Consider the following 24,351-nt stretch of genomic DNA (forward strand, 5'->3'; position numbering starts at 1 on the left):
AGATGAATATTTCTTTTTTGTCTTTTTTCTGTAACATCTTTATTGGAGTATAATTGCTTTACAATGGTGTGTTAGTTTCTGCTGTATAACAAAGTGAATCAGCTATACGTATACATATATCCCCATATCCCCTCCCTCTTGCGTCTCCCTCCCACCCTCCCTATCCCACCCCTCTAGGTGGTCACAAAGCACCCAGCTGATCGCCTTGTGCTATGCAGCTGCTTCCCACTAGCTATCTATTTTACATTTGGTAGTATGTATAAGTCCATCCCATTCTCTCACTTCACCCCAGCTTACCCTTTCCCCTCCCCGTGTCCTCAACTCCATTCTCTACATCTGTGTCTTTATTCCTGTCCTGCCCCTAGGTTCATCAAAACCGTTTGTTTTTTTTTAGATTCCATATATATGTGTTAGCATACGGTATTTGTTTTTCTCTTTCTGACTTGCTTCACTCTGTACAGCAGACTCTAGGTCCATCCACCTCACTACAAATAGTTCAGTTTTGTTTCTTTTTATGGCTGAGTAATATTCTATTGTATATATGTGCCACAACTTCTTTATCCATTCATCTGTTGATGGACACTTAGGTTGATTCCATGTCCTGGCTATTGTAAATAGTGCTGCAGTGAACATTGTGGTACATGTCTCTGTTTGAACTTTGGTTTTCCCAGGGTATATGCCCAGTAGTGGGATTGCTGTGTCATTAGGTAGTTCTATTTTTAGTTTTTTAAGAAAATGCCATACTATTCTCCACAAATGAATATTTCTGTAATATAAAATACAGTGCTGTTCTCCATAGTGGCTGTGAAGTAAATGAGAAAGAGAAAAACAAATACCATATGCTAACACATATATAGGGAATCTAAAAAAAGAAAAACAAATTGTTTTGATGAACCTAGGGGCAGGACAGGAATAAAGACACAGATGTAGAGAATAGAGTTGAGGACACAGGGAGGGTAGAGGGTAAGCTGGGACGAAGTGAGAGAGTGGCATGGACATATATACACTACCAAATGTAAAACAGATAGCTAGTGGGAAGCAGCTGCATAGCACAGCTGCATAGCAGCTGCTTTGTGACCACCTAGAAGGGTGGGAGGGAGACACAAGGGGGAGGGGATATGGGGATATATGTATATGTATAGCTGATTCACTTTGTATACAGCAGAAACTAACACACCATCGTAAAGCAATTATACTCCAATAAAGATGTTAAAAAAAAAAAAAAGATGTCATATCCAAAAAAAACTTTGCCAAGACCTGTGTCAAGTAGGTATTTTCCTATGTTTTCTTCTAAGAGTTTCATAGTTTCAAGTCTTATATTTAAGTCTTTAATCCATTTTGAATTAAGTTTTGTGAGTGATGTAATAGGGGTCTAGTTTCATTCTTTTACATGTGAATATCCAATTTTCCCAACACCATTTATTGAAGAGGCTGTCTTTTATCCATTGAGTATTTTTGGCTCCCTTGTCAAATATTAGTTGATTGTATATGCTTAGGTTTATTTCTGGGCTCTAATCTCTGTTACATTGATTTTTGTGTCTGTTTTTTACCCTACTCTTTTGATGAGTATACCTTTATCGTATAAAGATATCCTGTTTGAAATCAGGAAATATGTTGCCTCCCACTTTGCTCTTTCTCAGGATTGTTTTGGCTACTTGGGGTCTTTTGTGGTTCTGTATATATTTTAGCATTGTTTTTTCTATTTCTGTAAGAAATACCATTGAAATCAATTTAATTATAACATATCTCAGTATAGTCCTATTTGGGTTCAACTATTTGTTGCCCTTTGGGCCTCTTGAGTGTGAATATCTATTTCTCTCCCCAGGTTTGGGGAGTTTTCAGCCATTATTGTTTTAAATATACTATCTGTCCCTTTCCTCTGTCCAGAATTACCATAAAGAGAATATTATTTCTTTGCACTGTGTCTCATAATTCCCATAGACTTTCTTCATTCATTTTCATTCTTTGTTTTTCTTTTTCCCCTCTGACTGGATAATTTCAAATGTCCTATCTTCCAGGTCACTTCTTTTTCTGCATACTCAAGGCTGCATTGAAGCTCTCTGTTGAATTCTGCCTGTCAGTTACTGATTTCTGTGAGATTTTTTTTTTATGGTTTCTATTTTTTTGTTGAGCTTCTTGTTTTGTTCATGCATGATTTTCCTTATTTTGTTTAGTTGTCTGTCTTTGTGTTCTTGCATTTCACTTAACTTCTTTAAGAGGATTATTCTGAATTCTTTTTCTAATAGTTCATAGATCTCTATTCCTTAAGGATCAGTTGTTAAAGCTTTATTCGTTTCTTTTGGTGGTCTCTTATTTTTCTGGTTTTTCATGATCCTTGATTCCTTTTGTTGGTATTTGTGCATTTGAGTAAGTTGTCTCCTCTTCCAGACTGTGCAGGTTTGCTTTGGCAGAGACAGTACTTCACCAGTCAGCTCACTTTGGGCTTCCGGACATGTCTGCTAGTAAATACAGTAAGTCCCCTACATAGAAACGAGTTCCATTCTGAGAGTGTGTTCGTAAGTCCAATTTGTTCCTAAGTCCAACAGAGTTAGCCTAGGTACCCAGCTAACAAATCGGCTATATAGTACTGTACTGTAATAGGTTTATAATACTTTTCACGCACATAATGCATAAAAAATAAACAGGCACAAAAAATAAAACATTTTTAATCTTACAGTACAGTACCTTGAACAGTACGGAATACAGTACAACAGCTGGCATACAGGGGCTGGCATCGAGTGAACAGGCAAGAAGGGTTCTGACTGGAGGAGGGAGAGGAGGTGGGAGACGGTAGAACTGAAGGATCGTCAGCAACAGGAGACAAAAGGCAAGCTGCAGTTTCACTCACGCCTGACGCTGATGGCACAGGTTCTGTTTCCTTGCCGGATTCAATTCTGTCGACCCTCTTGAAAAAACGATCCAGTGATAACTGGGTAGTAGCTCTTTTTTTCTCATCATAGATGACACGGTAACACTGGATTGCATTCTGAACGGCTGCTGCAACCTTCGTGTACTGTCTCTGTTTGCGTCCCGTGCCTCAAAAACTAACAGTGCCTCTCAAATGAAGAGAATCCCCTTGCCGTTCCCTGTGTTGTGAATCTCTTCAGTTCTGCGGTTACTTCTTCCTCTTGTTGCTTCACTCTCTCAATTATTTTCCCTTTTGTTTCCATCGTTATTGTTTGGCACTTCTTAGCAGAACCAGCTGCATCACCACTACTTTTACGCTTGTTTCTGGACATCCTGGACTTGAAATAAAAATACTATGCTACTGTACTCTATACAGTACTGTACAGTAAAGTACACAAAAGCACAACCACTTGCAGAGGATGCATGCACGTGACAGTGTACCCCAGACATGTGAACTAACTTATGTGATTGGACATGGGAACGCACATTCGCATCTTTGAAAGTTCGCCGCAACTTGAAGGTTCATATGTAGGGGACTTACTGTACTTAGGCAGATGGGGCCTGCTATTAGGGTTAATTTTGGGGTGAGGTAACTGTTTGAGCTGGGGTTGGAATATGCCACTGCCTGAGATTAACTGGATAGAACTGCTGGCTTTGTTCCCTGCCCAAGGGAGGCTATAGGAGGGGCTTTGCAATTGCCTGGATTCTCTGGTCAGGAACTGGGTCCTCTACTCAGCAGTGGATGGGGCTCTAAATTACCTTTTCTGCCCTGGAAGGAGATCAGGGCAGGACCCAGAGCCAGCACAGCTCACTGTTTGGGGATCCAAATCAGGCAAGAGTCTGCACTAAATTCCTGGTCAGGTGAGGCCACCAGTTTTGCTCTGCAGACAGAGAAAGCCACAGGCTGTGCTTTCTGTTAGTGTCACTGTAAGCAGGGCTATTGATGGCTATGCAGCTTCCCATGTACAGTTCCCTGGCTCAGTGATCTGAAAGCTGTATTTGGCAATAAGTAGGGCTACTAATTAATTTCCTTGCCCTGGCACAGAGGGAGTAGTTCCAAGGCCACTAAAGTTCTTTGTGGTCTTGACTCGAGCCAACCCATGCCCCACGTTTCCTAACTGAACAGGGCCACTGGCTCTGCTTTGGCGGTGATCAGCTCTGCTGCACGCCTCTCGGCTCAGGAGTTGCTGGGTTATGCAGCTTCTAGGTGTTCTTGCCAGTCCTTCCTGTTAGGTAGGACTGGGAGCCACGCTCTGCAAAGAGTGAGGCTATGTCTCAGGGAGGGCCCACTTCAGGCAACTCCCCAAATTTTCCAAACAGGCTTTCTGGTCCGGAGGGTCCAGGAGCCACGATCCACAGCAGGTAAGGCTCTTATGTCTGGTCATGGACAGATCAGGTGACAGGATGGGCACAACTCCTCATCTGGAGACCCAAGTCAGGCAGACCTGCACTATGCCAAGCTCCTTGGTCAGACTGTGCCCTGAACTTGGTTCTGCAGATGAGCAAAGCTGTGGGTTGGGACTACTCCTTGGGCTATGCATGTAGGGACTTGGTCTCCTGGTTGTTGGAATCCCCTCCCTCCTTCTGCATCCCAATCAGATTCCCAGTGGTTGAACCTCACAGAGTTCCCTGCAATCCGCATGGGGAAAAGCCAGATTAGGAGCTCCCACGAAGCAACCCACAATGCTGGAGGGGGATGTATGTCATCCCTGGGCTCTCTGTCCCCGTTGGGGGAACCTTAGGCCCGGGAGAGACCTCTCAGTGTGATGCTGTGCCAGCCTGAGGGAGGGCCATTGTGGGTCCGCTCCTCTTACCCTTCTAATACAGTCTGTCTTGGTCACTGTGGTGCAAGAGGGTGCTTCAGCCTCCTTCTCACTGGTGTGTTGTCCATGAAAACTTGTTAGTTTTTCTCGTGAGGGGGAGCAAAGTCAGGAACAACTTATGCTACCATCTTGGTGACATCACTCCTGTGATATTAACTTTTTTAAAAGCTAAAATATACTCTTCAGGAGAAATTTCACAGTTTGTGACAAAATTTAATGGCTACTAAATAACTAAAATTTATAGAAAATTCAGTTGGAATTTATACATCCAAAATGACTTCCCAAACGAAACAGGACAGATGTAAGGCTTTTTATATGAATATTACCACTCATGCAGTTCAACTTTATACAGGCAAAAGAGACTATTATTATTTCTTTGGGATAAGAAAGATTTTTATTGGGTTTACTCATGATTTTAAATTCATGTGTGCCCTTCATTCTCTGAGGGCTCAGCTACCACCCTACCTTGCAAAAGGACATTATTAAGTCATCACAAAGTAACTTGTTCTTTAAATACCTTCAGGGAGTTGAATATTTTATTCAGTCACTCAAATATAAGAACTGAATTTACCTGCTTTTATTGAATACTAATGCTGTTGTTGTTCAAACTTTGTGATTGTGCAGATACTTAAGCAGTTGTGAAAGCCATTCAAATGATGTTTGACTATGTTCTAAATCTCTGAGCTCACTTCCCCCTCCCTCTCCAATATGGAATATGACACAAGTAGATAAAGCTGCCTTTGTCAATATTGTAATCTAGAGAATGTAATGTTTTCTGCTTAAAAGGATGGAAAATGTTTTATTATTTGAAGGTTTTAAAATATAATTCTTCAAAAGATATATTTCTTAACATCACAGTGTTTAATATTTTATTAAAGTATAGTTGATTTATATTTTATTAATTTCAGCTATACAGCATAGTGATTCAGTATTTTACAGATTATACTCCATTAAAAGTTATTACAAGATGTGCTTTTCCTTGTTGCTTGTGTATTTTATATATAGTAGTTTATATCTCTTAATTCCATACCCCTAATTTGTCCCTCCCCCTTTCCTCTCCCCATTGGTAATCACTAATTTGTTTTCTATACCTGTGAGTCTATTTCTGTTTTGCATATACATTTCTTTGTAATATTTTTTAGATTCCACATATAAGTGATCTCATACAGTATTTGTCTTTGTCTCGGTTACTCAATATGTTTCTCTTGGTCCATCCACTTTGCTGCAAATATATATCATATATATGCCACACCTTCTTTATCCATTCATCTGTTGATGGGCACTTTTGTTCCTTCCATTATCTTGGCTATTGTAAATAGTGCTTACAGTGTTTAATATTAATGAAATAGATAGTTTTAAGAGCTCAGAATATAAATGAGAATTGTAAATTTATATTCATTGTAATGGTGGTAATATAAACAAATTGGCCATTATGAGATTGACATCACAATAAAGGGTTAGAATAAGAAAACCATGTTATATTATGTGACACTGAAAGGATATTTAATTAGTTGATTATACTGTATTCTTCATCTAAAATCAGCTAGAGAGATATTGGCATGAAGAACTTTTAATTTAAAATATTTGATCTTGAAGACTGACTACAAAAATAACTGGAGGGCTTCCCTGGTGGCGCAGTGGTTGAGAGCCCTCCTGCCGATGCAGGGGACACGGGTTCGTGCCCCTGTCCGGGAAGATCCCACATGCCCCGGAGCGTCTGGGCCCGTGAGCCATGGCCTCTGAGACTGCACGTCCGGAGCCTGTGCTACACAACGGAAGAGGCCACAACAGTAACAGGCCCGCATATCGCAAAAAAATAAAACAAATAACTGGAAATGTTGAGTTGTAACTAACTTTTTTTTTTTTTAACATCTTTATTGGGGTATAATTGCTTTACAATGGTGTGTTAGTTTCTGCTTTATAACAAAGTGAATCAGTTATACATATACATATGTTCCCAAATCTCTTCCCTCTTGCGTCTCCCTCCCTCCCACCCTCCCTATCCCACCCCTCCAGGCTGTCACAAAGCACCGAGTCAATATCCCTGTGCCATGCGGCTGCTTCCCACTAGCTATCTACCTTACTACGTTCGTTAGTGTGTATATGTCCATGACTCTCTCTCGCCCCGTCACAGCTCACCCTTCCCCCTCCCCATAACCTCAAGTCCGTTCTCTAGGAGGTCTGCGTCTTTATTCCTGCCTTACCCCTAGGTTCTTCATGACATTTTTTTTTTCTTAAATTCCATATATATGTGTTAGCATACGGTATTTGTCTTTTTCTTTCTGACTTCACTCTGTATGACAGACTCTAGGTCTATCCACCTCATTACAAATAGCTCCATTTCGTTTCTTTTTATGGCTGAGTAATATTCCATTGTATATATGTGCCGCATCTTCTTTATCCATTCATCCGATGATGGGCACTTAGGTTGTTTCCATCTCCGGGCTATTGTAAATAGAGCTGCAATGAACATTTTGGTACATGACTCTTTTTGAATTTCGGTTTTCTCAGGGTATATGCCCAGTAGTGGGATTGCTGGGTCATATGGGAGTTCTATTTGTAGTTTTTTAAGGAACCTCCATACTGTTCTCCATAGTGGCTGAACCAATTCACATTCCCACCAGCAGTGCAAGAGGGTTCCCTTTTCTCCACACCCTCTCCAGCATTTATTGTTTCTAGATTTTTTGATGATGGCCATTGTGACTGGTGTGAGATGATATCTCATTGTAGTTTTGATTTGCATTTCTCTAATGATTAATGATGTTGAGCATTCTTTCATGTGTTTGTTGGCAGTCTGTATATCTTCTTTGGAGAAATGTCTATTTAGGTCTTCTGCCCATTTTTGGATTGGGTTGTTTGTTTTTTTGTTATTGAGCTGCATGAGCTGCTTGTAAATTTTGGAGATTAATCCTTTGTCGGTTGCTTCATTTACAAATATTTTCTCCCATTCTGAGGGTTGTCTTTTGGTCTTGTTTGTGGTTTCCTTTGCTGTGCAAAAGCTTTGAAGTTTCATTAGGTCCCATTTGTTTATTTTTGTTTTTATTTCCATTACTCTAGGAGGTGGGTCAGAAAGAATCTTGCTGTGATTTATGTCATAGAGTGTTCTGCCTATGTTTTCCTCTAAGAGTTTGATAGTTTCTGGCCTTATATTTAGGTCTTTAATCCATTTTGAGCTTATTTTTGTGTATGGTGTTAGGGAGTGATCTAATCTCATACTTTTACATGTACCTGTCCAGTTTTCCCAGCACCACTTATTGAAGAGGCTGTCCTTTCTCCACTGTACATTCCTGCCACCTTTATCAAAGATAAGGTGTCCATATGTGCATGGGTTTATCTCTGGGCTTTCTATCCTGTTCCATTGTTCTATCTGTTTTTGTGCCAGTACCATACTGCATGATTACTGTAGCTTTGTAGTATAGTCTGAAGTCAGGGAGCCTGACTCCTCCAGCTCTGTTTTTCATTCTCAAGATTGCTTTGGCTATTCAGGGTCTTTTGTGTTTCCATACAAATTGTGAAATTTTTTGTTCTAGTTCTGTGAAAAATGCCAGTGGTAGTTTGATAGGGATTCCACTGAATCTCTAGACTGCTTTGGGTAGTAGAGTCATTTTCACAATGTTGATTCTTCCAATCCAAGAACATGGTATATCTCTCCATATATTTGTATCATCTTTAATTTCTTTCATCAGTGTCTTATAATTTTCTGCATACAGGTCTTTTGTCTCCTTAGGTAGGTTTATTCCTAGATATTTTATTCTTTTTGTTGCAATGGTAAATGGGAGTGTTTTCTTGATTTCACTTTCAGATTTTTCATCATTAGTGTATAGAAATGCCAGAGATTTTTGTGCATTAATTTTGTATCCTGCTACTTTACCAAATTCATTGATTAGCTCTAGTAGTTTTCTGGTAGCATCTTTAGGATTTTCTAGGTATAGTATCATGTTGTCTGCAAACAGTGGTAGCTTTACTTCTTCTTTTCTAATTTGGATTCCTTTTATTTCCTTTTCTTCTCTGATTGCTGTGGCTAAAACTTCCAAAACTATGTTGAATAAGAGTGGTGAGAGTGGGCAACCTTGTCTTGTTCCCGATCTTAGTGGAAATGGTTTCAGTTTTTCACCATTGAGGACGATGTTGGCTGTGGGCTTGTCATATATAGCCTTTATTACGTTGAGGAAAGTTCCCAATATGCCTACTTCCTGGAGGGTTTTTATCATAAATGGGTGTTGAATTTTGTCGAAAGATTTCTCTGCATCTATTGAGATGACCATATGGTTTTTCTCCTTCAATTTGTTAATATGGTGTATCACATTGATTGATTTGTGTATATTGAAGAATCCTTGCATTCCTGGCATAAACCCCACTTGATCATGGTGTATGATCCTTTTAATGTGTTGTTGGAATCTGTTTGCTAGTATTTTGTTGAGGATTTTTGCATCTATGTTCATCAGTGATATTGGCCTGTAGTTTTCGTTCCTTCTGACATCCTTGTCTGGTTTTGGTATCAGGGTGCTGGTGGCCTCGTAGAATGAGTTTGGGCGTGTTCCTTCCTCTGCTATATTTTGGAAGCGTTTGAGAAGGATAGGTGTTAGCTCTTCTCTAAATGTTTGATAGAATTCGCCTGTGAAGCCATCTGGTCCTGGGCTTTTGTTTGTTAGATGATTTTTAATCACAGTTTCAATTTCAGTGCTTGTGATTGGTCTGTTCATATTTTCTATTTCTTCCTGATTCAGTCTTGGCAGGTTGTGCATTTCTAAGAATTTGTCCATTTCTTCCAGATTGTCCATTTTATTAGCATAGAGTTGCTTGTAGTAATCTCTCATGATCTCTTTTATTTCTGCAGTGTCAGTTGTTACCTCTCCATTTTCATTTCTGATTCTATTGATTTGAGTCTTCTCCCTATTTTTCTTGATGAGTCTGGCTAGTGGTTTATCTATTTTGTTTATCTTCTCAAAGAACCAGCTTTTAGTTTTATTGATCTTTGCTATTGTTTCCTTCATTTCTTTTTCATTTATTTCTGATCTGATTTTTATGATTTCTTTCCTTCTGCTAGCTTTGGGGTTTTTTTGTTCTTCTTTCTCTAATTGCTTGAGGTGCAAGGTTAGGTTGTTTATTCTAGATGTTTCCTGCTTCTTAAGGTGGGCTTGTATTGCTATAAACTTCCCCCTTAGAACTGCTTTTGCTGCATCCCATAGGTTTTGGGTCGTTGTGTCTCCATTGTCATTTGTTTCTAGGTATTTTTTGATTTCCTCTTTGAGTTGTAACTAACTTTTAAGTGCATATACTTGGGGTAATTTTTCCTACAAGTTTAAGTGGTCTTTAGAAACTTTACTGTTCAAAGTAATTTTTTGTTTTTTCGGTTGTCAATTTTACTTAGTGGTAATTAAAAACTTTATTTTTATAGTAATGGATTTAGCATGAAGCAGAATGCAAAATTTGAATTATTTGTCTTTAATTTTTGAGTTTTATTTTATTTATTTTTTTATACAGCAGGTTCTTATTAGTCATCCATTTTATACACATAAGTGTATACATGTCAATCCCAATCGCCCAATTCATGCCACCCCCACCCGCACCCCCTGTTGCTTTCACCCCTTGGTGTCCATACGTTTGTTCTCTACATTTGTGTCTCAATTTCCGCCCGGCAAACCAGTTCATCTGTACCATTTTTCTAGGTTCCACATATATGCGTTAATATACGATATTTGTTTTTCTCTTTCTGACTTACTACAGTCTGTATGACAGTCTCTAGATCCATCCACATCTTTACAAATGACCCAATATCGTTCCTTTTTATGGATGAGTAAGATTCCATTGTACATATGAACAACATCTTCTTTATCCATTCATCTGTCACTGGGCATTTAGGTTGCTTCCATGACCTGGCTATTGTAAATAGTGCTGCAGTGAACGTTGGGGTGCATGTGGCTTTCTCAATTATGGTTTTCTCTGGGTATATGCCCAGTAGTGGGATTGCTGGGTCATATGGTAATTCTGTTTTTAGTTTTTTAAGGAACCCCCATACTGTTCTCCATAGTGGCTGTATCAATTTACATTCCCACTAACAGTGCAGGAGGGTTCCCTTTTCTCCATACCCTCTCCAGCATTTGTTGTTTCTAGATTTCCTGATGATGCCCATTCTAACTGGTGTGAGGTGATACCTCATTGTAGTTTTGATTTGCATTTTTCTACTAATTAGTGGTGTTGAGAAGCTTTTCATTGCTTCGTGGCCACCTGTATGTCTTTGGAGAAAAGTCAGTTTAGGTCTTCTGCCCATTTTTGATTGGGTTGTTTGTTTTTTTAATATTGAGCTGCATGAGCTATTTATATATTTTGGAGATTAATCCTTTGTCCGTTGATTCGTTTGCAAATATGTTCTCCCATTTTCAGGGTGTCTTTTCATCTTGTTTATGGTTTCCTTTGCTGTGCAAAAGCTTTTAAGTTTCATTAGGTCCCATTTGTTTATTTTTGCTTTTATTTCCATTACTCTAGGAGGTGGATCAAAAAAGACCTTGCTGTGATTTATGTGAAAGAGTGTTCTTCTTATGTTTTCCTCTAAGAGTTTTATAGTGTCCAGTCTTACATTTAGGTCTCTAATCCATTTTGAATTTATTTTTGTGTATGGTGTTAGGGAGTGTTCTAATTTCATTCTTTTACATGTAGCTGTCCAGTTTTCCCTGCACCACTTACCGAAGAGACTGTCTTTTCTCCATTGTATATCCTTGCCTCCTTGGTCACAGATTAGTTGACCATAGGTGCATGGGTTTATTTCTGGGCTTTCTATCCTGTTCCATTGATCTATATTTCTGTTTTTGTGCCAGTACCATATTGTCTTGATTACTGTAGCTTTGTCTGAAGTCAGGGAGCCTGATTCTTCCAGTTCCATGTTTTTCCCTCAAGACTTCTTTGGCTATTTGAGGTCTTTTGTGTCTCCATACAAATTTTAAGATTTTTTGTTCTAGTTCTGTAAAAAAATGCCATTGGTAATTTGATATGGATCACATTGAATCTGTAGATTGCATTGGGTAGTATAGTCATTTTCACAATATTGATTCTTCCAATCCAAGAACAGGGTATATCTCTCCATCTGTTTTTATCATCTTTAATTTCATCAGTGTCTTATAGTTTTCTGCATACAGGTCTTTTGTCTCCCTAGGTAGGTTTATTCCTAGGTATTTTATTCTTTTTGTTGCAATAGTAAATGGGAGTGTTTCCTTAATTTCTCTTTCTGATCTTTCACTGTTAGTGTATAGGAATGCAAGAGATTTCTGTGCATTAATTTGTATCCTGCAACTTTACCAAATTCATTGATTAGCTCTAGTAGTTTTCTGGTGGCATCTTTAGCATTCTCTATGTATAGTATCATGTCATCTGTAAACAGTGACTGTTTTACTTCTTCTTTTCCAATTTGTATTCCTTTTATTTATTTTTCTTCTCTGATTGCCGTGGCTGGGACTTCCAAAACTATGTTGAATAATAGTGGCAGGAGTGGACATCCTTGTCTTGTTCCTGATCTTAGAGAAAATGCTTTCAGTTTTTCACCATTCAGAATGATATTTGCTATGGGTTTTTCATATATGGCCTTTATTATATTGAGGTAGGTTCCCTCTATGCCCACTTTCTGGAGAGTTTTTATCACAAATGGGTGTTGAATTTTGTTAAAAGCTTTTTCTGCATCTATTGAGATGATCATTTGGTTTTTCTTCTTTAATTTGTTAATATGGTGTATCACATGGATTCATTTGCATATATTGAAGAATCCTTGCATCCCTGGGATACATCCCACTTGATCATGGCATATGATCCTTTTAGTGTTCTGTTGGATTCTGTTTGCTAGTATTTTGTTGAGGATTTTTGCATCTATATTCATGAGTGATATTGATCTGTAATTTTCTCTTTTTGTAGTATCTTTGTCTGGTTTCGGTATCAGGGTGATGGTGGTCTCATAGAATGAGTTTGGGAGTGTTCCTTCCTCCGCAGTTCTTTGGAAGAGTTTGAGAAGGATGGGTGTTAGCTCTTCTCTAAATGTTTGATACAATTCACCTGTGAAGCTCTCTGGTCCTGGACTTTTGTTTGTTGGAAGATTTTTAATCACAGTTTCAATTTCATTGCTTGTGTTTGGTCTGTTCATATTTTCTGTTTCTTCCTGGTTCAGTCTTGGAAGGTTATACCTTTCTAAAAAATTGTTCATTTCTTCCAGGTTGTCCATTTTATTGACATAGAGTTGCTTGTAGTAGTCTCTTAAGATGCTTTGTATTTCTGTGGTGTCTGTTGTAACTTCTCCTTTCTCATTTCTAATTTTATTGATTTGAGTCCTCTCCCTCTTTCTCTTGATGAGTCTGGCTAATGGTTTATCAATTTTGTTTATCTTCTCAAAGAACCAGCTTTTAGTTTTATTGATCTTTGCTATTGTTTTCTTTGTTTCTATTTAATTTATTTCTGCTCTGATCTTTATGATTTCTTCCCTTCTGCTAACTTTGGGTTTTGTTTGTTCTTCTTTCTCTAGTTCTTTTAGGTGTAAGTTTAGATTGTTTGAGATTTTTCTTGTTTCTTGAGGTTGGCTTGTATAGCTATAAAGTTTCCCCTTAGAACGCTTTTGCCGCATCCCATAGGTTTTGGATTGTCGTGTTTTCATTGTCATTTGTCTCTAGGTAGTGTTTGATTTCCTCTTTGATTTCTTCAGTGCTCTCTTCCTTATTTAGTAACGTATTGTTTAGCTTCCATGTGCTTGTGTTTTTTACGTTGTTTTCCCTGTAATTGATTTCTAATCTCATAGCATTGTGGTCAGAAAAGATGCTTGATATGATTTCAATTTTCTTAAATTTACTGAGGCTTGATTTGTGACCCAAGATGTGATCTATCCTGGGGAATGTTCTGTGAGCACTTGAGAAGCACTTGAAAAGAGTGTAATCTGCTGTTTTTGGGTGGAATGTCCTATAAATATCAATTAAATCTATCTGTTCTATTGTGTCATTTAAAGCTTGTGTTTACTTATTAATTTTCTGTTTAGATGACCTGTCCATTGGTGTAAGTGAGGTGTTAAAGTCCCCCACTATTATTGTGTTACTCTTGATATCCACCCTTAAAGCTGTTAGCAGTTGCCTTATGTATTTAGTTACTCGTATGTTGGGTGCATATATATTTATAATTGTTATGTCTTCTTTTTGGTTTGATCCCTTGATCATTATATAGTGTCCTTCCTTGTCTCTTGTAACATTCTTTATTTTAAAGTCTATTTTATCTGATATGAGTATTGCTACACAAGCTTTCTTTTGATTTCCATTTGTATGGAATATCTTTTTCCATCCCCTCACTTTCAGTCTGTATGTGTCCCTCGGTTTGAAGTGGATCTGTTGTAGAGGGCATAAATATGGGTCTTGTTTTTGTATCCATTCAGCAAGCCTGTGTCTTTTGTTGCATTTAATCCATTCAAGTTTAAGGTAATTATCGATATATATGTTCCTATTATCATTTTCTTAATTGTTTTGTTTTTGTAGGTCCCTTTCTTTTCTTGTGTTTCCCACTAAGAGAAGTTCCTTTAGCCTTTGTTGTAGAGCTGGTTTGGTGGTGCTGAATTCTCTTAGCTTTTGCTTGTCTGTAAAGCTTTTGATTTCTCCATCGAATATGAATGAGATCCTTGCTGGGTAGAGTAATCTTGTTTGTAGGTTCTTCCCTTTCATCCCTTTAAGTATATCATGCCACTCCCTTCTGGCTTGTACAGTTTCTGCTGAGAAATCAGCTGTTAACCTTATGGGAGTTCCCTTGTATGTTATTTGTCGTTTTTCCCTTGCTGCTTTCAATAAGTTTTCTTTGTTTTTAATTTTTGCCAATTTGATTACCATTTGTCTCTGTGTGTTTCTCCTGTATAGGACTCGCCGCACTTCCTGGTCTTGGGTGGCTATTTCCTTTCCCATGTTAGGGAAGTTTTCGACTATAGTCTCTTAAAATATTTTCTGGGGTCCTTTCTCTGTCTCTTCTCCCTCTGGGACCCACATAATGCAAATGTTGTTGCGTTCAATGTTGTCCCAGAAGTCTCTTAGGCTGTCTTCATTTCTTTTCATTCTTTTTTCTTTATTCTGTTCCGCAGTAGTGAATTCCACCATTCCATCTTCCAGGTTACTTATCCGTTCTTCTGCCTCAGTTATTCTGCTATTGATTCCTTCTAGTGTATTTTTCATTTCAGTTATTGTATTGTTCATCTTTGTTTGTTTGTTCTTTAATTCTTCTAGGTCTTTTTAAACATTTCTTGCATCTTCTCGATCTTTGCCTCCATTCTTTTTCTGAGGTCCTGGATCATCTTCACTATCATTATTTTGAATTCTTTTTCTGGAAGGTTGCCTATCTCCACTTCACTTAGTTGTTTTTCTGGCATTTTATCTTGTTCCTTCATCTGGTACATAGCCCTCTGCCTTTTCATCTTGTCTATCTTTCTGTGAATGTGGTTTTTGTTCCACAGGCTGCACAATTGTAGTTCTTCTTGCTTCTGCTATCTGCCCTCTGGTTCAAGGTAATTTTATTTAATTGCAAATAGTCTCTGTCACATGACCGGACAAGCAAAATTGTCAAGTACAGTATTGGTACCTGCCCTCCACCATCTTTCTCAATAGATAGATAGATAGATAGATAGATAGATAACATAGATACACACACATCCCTATTCTTGGGCTGTAGAGAGAGTGTAATCATTTAAATTAAAGCATTTTCCTTTTGTTAATCTGTCATCCTCAAATATCAACATCATTGTCCTAGTGCACTAAAGATATTTTATTATCCAAATAAACATGAACAATTAAAAGCTTTCTTTTAGCATATGAAATTTTTAAATCCTTTATTCAAAATAAAGAGCATATTTTTATTTTTAAAAATAACAATTGCTTAAAATATTAATCAGCTAATCATTGTTTACTTTCACTTAGAGTCTGTTTCAATTCAGCAGAGTAATACTAGAGTATATATTCAAGGAAGTTTTTTTTATTACTTTTTCCCTTCATCTCAGTTCTCTTTTACAATGTCAGATATGATGTCACTGAAAGATAGACCTCTATCATAGTAGAGATGTAAAAATCTTCATTTATGTCTTCTTTGGACTTTAGTATAAATTACACTATAGTTAATGATTAGGATAGAGCATGGTATGGTATATAGTTAGTATAAAAATATAGCATGTGATTAGTATTTGGTCAGCTACATTATATACAATGTATGTATATCCCTTGAATAATAACCAGTTGTAGAAAAATATAATACTTTGTTTGAAAAAAGTACAACAGTAGTTATTTTATATTCATGTGTGTATGTTGAGTTCTTTGTTTCTCTTTGTTCCCAGTTGGGAACAGCTTTCACCTGAAAGTTTTCGGTTTAATTGGTCAGTATTTTTCATATATACTGAATTATTTTTATACACCACTGGATATTAGACATAAATGGCTTAGAAAAACTAAAACAGTCATAACTGTACAGTCATAATTATATTGTTGCGTGAAATGTTTCTATAATATAGTCTGCATCAATAGACTGTAGTGTTTGAAATCAACTAATTGAGCTATTACTCAATTGCAATATATAGAGTGTCTCTGCCTATCATATACCTGCTAGCCTGGGCACTAAGCACCTAGAGTCAGAACACAGGAAGTAGGGAAATTAAGTCATGCTTTCCAAAAGACATGTAGCACAAGAAATAGGATTTTATTTCACTCTTATGTTCCTTTTGTAAAAAACGCAGATGTACTTGGCATAAACTTGCTATAATGATGTGGAATTTGTTGACATAAATATATGGTAAGTATATTTTTTGGCATGAGATTAAAAGGTACCTGTTACCAAAGGAAACATTTTTGGCTCTCTTATCCTTTACTACATTGTTCTCCAATACTTCTCCTGTTGTCAGAGTTGGTTATTGCTTTGCCATTTTCTCATAATGTACGTTATCTGACCATCATATATTTATGTATTGCAGAAAAAAATATTTAAGTGGTTCTAAAGATCTGTTACTAATTTTGTAGTTTGTAGGATTCTGAGTCATTTTCTTTTGTATGTGTCAGGTAATAATTATTTTACCAGTTTAGACATGTTCACCAATTTGTAGCTTCAACTCACAGTTACATTTCAAGAAATCTCACAAATGCACTTTAAATAGTTTTCCTCTCATTGGCCCAATGCTAAATGGGGTTGACCTTAATTGACAAGAGCTTCCATTGATTTACTTATTTTTATCATGTTCATTGTTGCATTTCAAAAATAGAAGAATTGTCTTCTTTCTGGCTTTTTATGTAACATTATTTAGAATGTTTCATTGTCAGTTTTTCCCCAACCCCAAATCTTTTTTTTTCCACTTTTAATTTGAATTTAAGTAGCTAATTCTAGAACTCAACTTCATCTTTCATTTTCGTAGCATCTTTCACTTTTCTTTAAATGATTTATACAATGCCTAAATGTAATTGTTATTTCCTGTTTGTATGCTTTTTCCATTGAATCATTTATTTCTCTGTTTTTTCAAGTTTCAAAATGATTTTCTTTGAAGGAAGGTGTCTTTTGTACAGTGGAATGAAACTCCGTCTTTTTTTTTTTTTAAGTGAAAGAGCTGACACATACATTTTTTCTCCTATGTTAAGGTCTTTCTTTTTAAATTTTTTAATTTTTTTAACATCTTTTTTGGAGTATAATTGCTTTACAATGGTGTGTTAGTTTCTGCTTTATAACAAAGTGAATCAGTTATACATATATCCCCATATCTCCTCCCTCTTGAGTCTTCCTCCCACCCTCCCTATCTCACCCCTTTGACTTTTAAAACCACAGCCCAGTCTCTAGAAAGAGTAATGATAGGGGAGATAGAAAGCTAATTACTGCACTTGATAATGTTAGGTAAGTAAGAGACTGTCAGGTAAAAGAGTGCTTTATCTTTTAAGAGTTTTTTTTTTTTTTTTTTTTTTTTTTTTTTTAACGAAGAAAGACTATTAAGCAAGTTTCCTTTTCCCCCCAGTGCTTTCTGATTGTTGCGTGTTTTTCTGTGGGTGATGTTAAAGTTCATTTTTCCTGATCAACTTCAAGAAATTTTCTTCACCCTGCTCCTTTATAGGTATTCTTATCTGGTAATGCTGACCATCAACATACAAGATACCTATGGGCTGCACATACCTTTGTCTTCATCTTGGCTATGTTTTAGTATTATTATTTGTTCAAGTTATTCTGTTTTTAAAGCTGGTTTCTTATATAATGAAATTCCACAAAATTACTGTCTCTAAGAAATAACATTTTCTTCCACTGAGCACAAAAACATCTTTACACACATCTTTGACGTTTTCATGCAGTTCTTTCAAGAGGAACTAATGTTGATGACTTCCAGTATTTTAGCATCCAACTGCTTCTGTAGCTTTGGAAGTTAAAGGTTTTTTTTGAATTTTTATTTTGTTAGTTTTTTTTTTTTTTTAATCCATGTTGTTGCATCTACTTCCTACGAGTTGCACCTGATTTTTTCCAATTCATTCATAAGGCTGCAGACATAGCATATTCTTTGTCATCATGGAAAAACTCTGCAGCTCTGGAGATGTTCAGTCGACACTGTGTGACAATTCTAGCAACATACTTCCTTTCTTCCCTTCCTAAGCTCTTAATTCATATTTATTCTTCAGTGCATACTAGGTGCTATGTCTCATGAAAGGGATGTAGATCATGAAAGGAGTGTAAAAGATTGTCCATTCCCTTAAAGAAGTGCACAGTTCAGTTGGGGGGATAAGGTGCCAACTTATTTAAAGGAATTTTTGACAAAAATCGGAGAAGAATTCCTTTTCCTTGACGGGCCTCAAATCCAATATGTCCCTTAGTTGAGTCAGTGGGTGATAGTTAAGAATGCTCAAACATTCAGTAAGGATTTTCAGAAGATGTTCTGCAAATCACTCAATGATCAGCTATTATCCTTTATTGGTGAGGCCTCTTTCTCTCTTTCAGGTGTTCAAATATACAATTCAAAGTAGAGATCCTTCCCACTCGCACTCAAAACAAATAGCACATGAGGGCAATTTTGTTTTATTTATATGTAGATATGATGGTTAATTTTATGTGTCAATTTGGCTGCACCGCGTGTCCAGATATTTGGCTAAACATTGTATCTGGTTGTGTAGGTAAAGGTGTTTCCAGATGAGATAGAAGAGATTAGCATATGAATTGATGGGCTGATTAAATCAGATTGCCCTCCCCAAAGAGGGTAGACCTCAACCAATCCACTGAAGCCCTGGATAGAAAAAAAAGCAGAGAAAGGGAGAAATCAGTCTCTCTGCCTGACTTCTTGTGATGAGACATCGATGTTCTTCTGCCCTCAGATTGGAATGTGTACCGTTGGCTCTCCTGGATCTCTAATTTGTGGAGGGACAATCATGGGACTTCTAGCCTCCATCATTCTGTGAGCCAATGTCTTATAATAAGTGTTTTTAAATTTTTTTTGTTTTGTTTTTATACATATATATCCCATATTGGTTCTGTTTCTCTGGAGAACCCTGATTAGTACAGTAGAAATACCAAAAATATAGTTTTTACATTTATGTAGAGAATATACATACATATTATTCCTCACAGTTTTATTTACACACCAAATATATATAAACATTTTATTTTTATTGATAGACCATATGACACATTCTATGGTTAATATATAGAGCATATGCATGTTTGATATTTACATAAATATAATTATAAATATGCTCTGTATTTGTAGAATAAAATATTCTAATTTTGTAGACTATTTTAATATTATATATTTATAGAGCATAAGAACATATGAGTGAATTATATATATTAATATATATGTATAAAACATGCACACATATTCTAAACCCAGTGTTTTCCAAATTTTTCTGAAGATAAAAATTACTTAAAGTCATTTTTTTAAAAACATAAAAACACATTCCTGGATTCCAGTGCATACCTACTAAATCATAATTTCGAGAAATAAGGCCTGGTGATCTTCATATTTAATAATTACCGATGATGATTTTTATTAGAGAGATCAACAGCCAATGTACTCTAGTTGACAAGGCTTGGCTTGCTGTTTTCAAGCACTTTGCCAGATGGCTACCACCCAGCTTTCCGCGCTAATGTCCTATGACTCTCCTCATCTTTTTTGTAGCCACATAGCACAAGACCCCAACAGTATCCATGCTTTCAAGTCTTTCCACTTGATATTTCCTCTTCTTAGAATGGCCTCCCCTTTCTCTTTCTTCACCAGTCAAATTCTTCACAGTCTTTTAGACTCCACTAAAATATCAGCCTCTCTGGGAGACTTCCTTGAGTCTACAGTACAGAGTTTATGTTAATAAAAATAGTCAATAACTTTTTAAGGTGCTTTCATGGACTACATACCTAGCAAAATACTTTACTCACATTTCCTCGTTAAGCTGCGTATCATGACCTCTATGCTTAGGTGTCCTTATTGTCCCTATTTTGCAAAGGGGGATAATGAGGCTTAGAGTAATTAGTTTACCAAGTTCACAGAGCTATAATGATACACACAGGATTCAAACTCAGGTCTAAGAGTTGCTGGAGTTTGTGCTCTTAACTCCCTACTTCGGGATGTTGTAAGACAGTAACTCAAATTTTGAAGAATGAGAGAGACTCATGTTGATGTCATTATTGACCAAAACTCATTTATTCACTCAATGTCTGATAAACTTATGTCATGGAACAAATATTATTCAGATATCAATACACTGTTTGCACATTATCTGGAGGGAAAATGAAAGACTTTGTTCTATACTTGCTCTGATACTATACTGTGACCTGAAGTGAGAATTACGAGGTGGAAACTGTCTCATAGTTTAAATGTTGAGCGTTTGATGCTGCTGTCACTGCTGTAGTGTTAGGACTGTTCATCCTGAAACCAGTGAGACTTGGATCTAAATTCTACCTGTGCCACTCATTGCTTGTTTCAGACTATGACCAAGACAGTTAAAGTCTACCGAGTTCATTTTTATTCATCTGTATAATGGAATTAATCATTTATAACTAAGGTTGATTAATTTTTGTAATTTTTTTTAATTTTGGGAATTTAAAAATATATACATAATTAAAGAGAAAGATCTTATATATGGTTATCTACCCATGACCCAGTTTAAACAATGATCAATTCATTGTCAATTTTGTTTATATCTTTACAATTAGGTTTGGTTGAGGATTAGATTAAATAATTTTCTTAAGCACAGTGCCTGGCACATGATACGTACATAATCAGTTTGAATTAATTTTGTTTTAAAGGAATGAACATTGAGTAATATTTCATGGTCCATTTTTCAAACCTGTTTTCCATTTCCAGTCAAAATTTTTCACTTTGAAAATTAGAGAGAAGGAGTAGAAAGTAAAAAGTAGAAAGTAAAGTTTGGGTGTTTTCTGCTTTTTTTCTCCCTTTTAGTCAGATGCTAGAGTCAAAACAAGCTCAGGTACCCCACGTACAAGTGGCTTAAACTAAACAAAACCCATCTATCAGGACTAGAGGATTTTTCATATGGGTTCCCGCATGTCCTCTTTCCATGAGTTTCTGCTCTCTGTCCTCAGTTTCTCTGCCAGCACTCTTGGTGCTCCATACTTGGCTACTGCCCTCTTCTCCTCACACGCCTGGTGTAACCTCCAGCTCTTCTTACTGCTCCTCAGGACCTCTCTATGCAGTTGGTATCTATTTTTATTCTGCACCTCTATTGTGCCCTGAACTATAATGCCCTTGCAACCTGTGGTTTGATTTTTCTTTTTTCCTTATTTTCTCATTATAAATTGGACCCAAATCTCCAACAAAATCTTTCCAGCTATTTTTCATTTTCTCATCTGCTTTCTTGGTAACCAGTGCTGAGAGCCCTACGTGAGAAACTGTCCCTTCTCTTAAACACAATTTCCTTTTTGTCTCTTATATATACTGTTCATGTTTGTAATGCACCAAAAGTTATAAAGAGTCAAACAGACAGAAGCCTTTTTTGTGAGTGGGTGCCAGAAGCATTTTGCTTGTACATGCATGGTGGATGTCCAAAGAGCATGCCAGGTGTTACTGAATCAGGACATGAAATTACTAAAAGGGGAAAAAAAAAGTAATTTGACTGCCCTCAACCTTCTTCCCTGCATTATTATATTTCTCTAGTTCATAAAGCGTTGGCATACATTTTATATACGCACTCTGAGTATTGAAAAAGTCTCAAAGCAGTGTCTCACACAATAGCGTGATGATGTTCTGTCCTTGTTGCACTCACATTTCTTATGCAATTATGTCCATTTTAGCTATTTATATAAAGAAATAACAAATGTGAATGAACCCTAAGCAAAATTTTGCAATAGGCTTTATCATCAACTTCTAACCACTCCTAACTCCTCTACATCCCCCAATTTTACCCCATTTGAGACACTTACTAAGCATTCATAAAGATTTCAGCATGTTCGAGTTATTTATCATCTTACCTCCAAACCCATCAAAACCTGAAATCAGAATAGACCTGATATCAGAGCCTTAGCTTTGGAATCAGTTATGTCTGACTACAACACCAAGGCCTGGCCATTGCTATTAGTATAACCCATACTAATTTATTTATTTCCCACTATTTACCTTATTTAACATCCCTTATCATTTTCTTTTCCTTCTCTATAAATGGGGATAATAATAGTACCTGTTTCTCATAAACTGTTGTGAGGACTACATAAAATGTTCTATTAGAAGTGCCAGGGCATCCCTGGTGGCTCAGTGGTTAAGAATCCGCCTGCCAATGCAGGGGACACGGGTTTGAGCCCTGGTCCCAGAAGATCCCACATGCCGCAGAGCAACTAAGCCCTGAGCCACAACTACTGAAGCCCGCGCGCCTAGAGCCCGTGCTCCGCAACAAAGAGGAGCCACTGCAATGAGAAGTCTGCGCACCACAACAAAGAGTAGCCGCTGCTCGCTGCAACTAGAGAAAACCCACGCACGGCAATGAAGACCCAATGCAGCCAAAAATAAATAAAATAAAATAAATAAATTTTTTTTAAAAGTGCCAGATTATATGCAAAATGCAAGACACTGGGATGTGGGGGTTGATTCTCAACCAGACTCTTCCTTCTCCCAGAATATATATATACTTATAGTATATAGTATGTATATATACATAACTACACATTTGCATATATGTGCATATTCATATACACACAAATATACATGCATATGTATGAATATAGTGTGTATACTGTATTTACATAGCATATGGTGTATATATACATATATATGAGTATATTTACTACACATACATATACATATATCTTGCTATGTTAGAATAAAAAGGTTTGGCATTTCCCCTGACAAAGATATTGACTGGGCATTCTGTCGATGGGACTTTTTTGATGTTGTTTTTGGAAGAGATCAGTACTGTTTCCAGTATCCACAAAAGCACACCTTATAAAGCTTTCCTCACTTCTCCTATAAAGGAAGCTGTCTCTGTTGTGTTATTGTCACACTTAATTTGTATCTTCAAAGTAAAAATGATATTTTAAGCGTGAGTGAGAAAAACTACTGCCTTTACAAGGATAATCATGGAATGGAGGAAGGTTTTAAAACAGGTGTGTGGGAATACTTCCATCATCATGTGAGTTTATTTTTAAAAATATTAAGTAGATCACCTATAAAACTTCTGATATCTGGACACTTGCACTCAGAAATGGGATTTTGAGATTTTCTAAGCTGTTTCAATAACTTTACATGAACAGTTTTAAAGGAATTGATCACTTTGATCAAACTGGAGAAAATACACTTCTGACTCTTTTGAAAATGCAGCTGGCAGAGAGCTGGGAGATGGAATTCACCAACCTAGATTTAATGCAAGCCTTACATCAGTTGGTGGTTGAGGTTGGAAAATGCGTTCCATGATTTAGTGAGACAGTCAGCAAAGCCCCTTCCAGCTGTGGATCCGTGCGTCTTCCTAAGGTTCTGAGAGTCATTACCAGCAAGTACTAGACCACAGTGAATCTGAACCAGGGCTTCTCAAAACTTTATGAGGCAGTGTTAGAGCAAGACTTAAAAAAAATTAGAAGCACATACAATTCAATTGCTGTCACTGGAAATGCTATTATTAACAAAATGTCATAAATAGCTTAGTGAGAAAAATTACGTATCGTTAATAAATGTAACAGTATTTAAAATACTCCTTTGTTCTTTATTTCTCCACTATTAATCACTATTTTTATTTAGTTATGTTTAATAAATGTTAGTATGTTAGTACATTTGTCTATTTATACATAGATGAATATCTATAAATGCACATATCCACTCAAACATTTTTATGATGATCGGTTTGAAAAAACAAAAATGTTTCGAAACCTATTGACACGGGCACTACGGATATTGTTGTCATGGTTACATCAAGACAATTTATGACTTCCTTTGCAGGAGAGACAGACTAATGGTTGAGTGACGTAGTAGGCATTTGTGTTCTTATGGCTAAGTGTAAGTCTGTCCTCCCTCCCTCCCTCCCTCTCTTCCTCTCTCTCTGCATTATTTTCCCAGGGCTGCTATAAAAAAGTACCACAGGCAGGGCAGCTTAAAACAACAGGGATTTATTCTCTGACAATTTTGGAGGCCAGAAGTCTGAAATTAAGGTGTCCGTAGGACCACGTTCCCTCTGGAGGCTCCAGGGGAGTA

General features: G+C 36.9%; 1 long non-coding RNA gene across 1 annotated transcript in view; it reads left to right on the forward strand.

Annotated features, from left to right (window-relative positions):
- Positions 1–24,351, forward strand: part of LOC307193476 — a 291,931-nt gene that overhangs the window by 228,120 nt on the left and 39,460 nt on the right. The window lies entirely within an intron of this gene.

The sequence above is a fragment of the Stenella coeruleoalba genome (assembly GCF_951394435.1).
Source record: "Stenella coeruleoalba genome assembly, chromosome: 10".
In the NCBI taxonomy this organism is placed as follows: Eukaryota; Metazoa; Chordata; class Mammalia; order Artiodactyla; family Delphinidae; genus Stenella; species Stenella coeruleoalba.